A 1,664-nucleotide genomic window follows, 5' to 3' on the forward strand; every position below is an offset into this window, starting at 1 on the left:
CAGGGATCGTTAGGAACCGGATCTAGACCTTAATCTTTCTCGAAAAAAAAAATCAGATTTCAGGGAATTAAAGCTGTTAACTCTTTGAGGCAGGGATCGTTAGGAACCAGGAGCAATCAGGACTCCAGGGAATTAAAGCCATTTAATTTTGGGGCAGGGATCATTAGGATCCGGGAGCAATCCGGACCTTACCCTGTGGCAAAGATCGCTCGGATTCCAGGGAATTAAAGTGCTTAACTCTTTGGGGCAGGGATCGTTAGGGTCCGGATCTAGACCTTAATCTTTCTCGAAAAAAATCAGATTTCAGGGAATTAAAGCCGTTAACTCTTTGGGGCAGGGATCGTATCGTTAGGATATCGTTAGGATATGAAAGCAATCAGGATTCCAGGGAATTAAAGCTGTTAACTCTTTGGGGCAGGGATCGGTAGGATCCAGAGCAATCCGGATTTCAGGGAATTAAAGCCACTTAATTTTGGGGCTGGAATGGTTGGGATCCGGGAGAAATCCCGACCTCACCCTTTAATAAAGATCGCTCATTTTTCAGGGAATTAAAGCTGTTAACTCTTTGAGGCAGGGATCGCTAGGAACCGGATCTAGACCTTAATCTTTCTCGAAAAAAATCAGATTTCAGGGAATTAAAGCTCTTAACCCTTTGGGGCAGGGATCGGTAGGATCTGGGAGCAATCCGGATTTCAGGGAATTAAAGCCACTTAATTTTGGGGCAGGGATCCGAGAGAAATCCAGCCTTTGCCAAAGATCGCTCGGATTTCAGGGAATTAAAGTGCTTAACCCCTTTGGGGCAGGGATCGGTAGGATCCGGGAGCAATCAGGATTTTATTGAATTTAAGCTGTTAACTCTTTGGGGCAGGGATCGGTAGGATCCGGATCTAGACCTTAATCTTTCTCGAAAAAATCAGATTTCAGGGAATTAAAGCTGTTAACTCTTTGGGGCAGGGATCCTTAGGGTCCGTATTTAGACCTTAACCTTTCTCGCAAAGATCACTCAGATTTCAGGGAATCAAAGCCATTAATTATTTGGGGTAGGGATCGTTAGGATCCGCGAGAAATCCCGACCTCACCCTTTTGCAAAGATCTCTCATTTTTCAGGGAATTAAAGCCATTAACTCTTTGGGGCAGGGATCGTTAGGATCCCAGACCTTTCCCTTTCACAAAGATCGCTCGGATTTCARGRAATTAAYGCCACWGACACTTYGGGGYAGGRATTGTTAGGATCCGRGAGCAATCCGGATTTCAGGAATTAAAGCCRTTAACTCTTTGGGGCCGGGATCGTTGCTCAGCAGCTTTTCTTTGACGGTTGGCACATTGGAGGGCTGAGCTGCCGGGAGCTCAACGGTGCAGGTGTTAAACAATAATTAAACTGCCTCGAAGTTAAACAGACACCCAGCACAAAGGGGCAGTGTGCTGCAGGGCCCTCCSAGTGGAAAACGGGAGGAGGAGGCCAGGAAAACAAAAAGGTTTGGATTAGGGAGAGGAAAAGAGAGGTTTGGCACCACGCAGGAGCCAAAATGGGAGGGCAGAAAATGCCTGTGAGCAGGTGAAGCGCTGCTGGAGAGTGGGGATGGAGCTGCTACAGGTGTGTGACCAACATTAAAACACTGGAGAGGGAGCTGGGAAAGATGTGAGAATCCCAAAAACAGCTGGGA

The 1,664-nt window shown here is 46.9% G+C and overlaps 1 protein-coding gene across 1 annotated transcript in view; it reads right to left on the reverse strand.

Moving 5' to 3' along the window:
• Nucleotides 1-1,664, reverse strand: part of SLC45A3 (solute carrier family 45 member 3) — an 11,223-nt gene that overhangs the window by 7,469 nt on the left and 2,090 nt on the right. The gene's annotated exons all lie outside the window — the stretch shown is intronic.

Source organism: Malurus melanocephalus, unplaced genomic scaffold (genome assembly GCF_030028575.1).
Source record: "Malurus melanocephalus ecotype Western Australia unplaced genomic scaffold, MMel_1.1 scaffold_1445, whole genome shotgun sequence".
NCBI lineage: Eukaryota > Metazoa > Chordata > Aves > Passeriformes > Maluridae > Malurus > Malurus melanocephalus.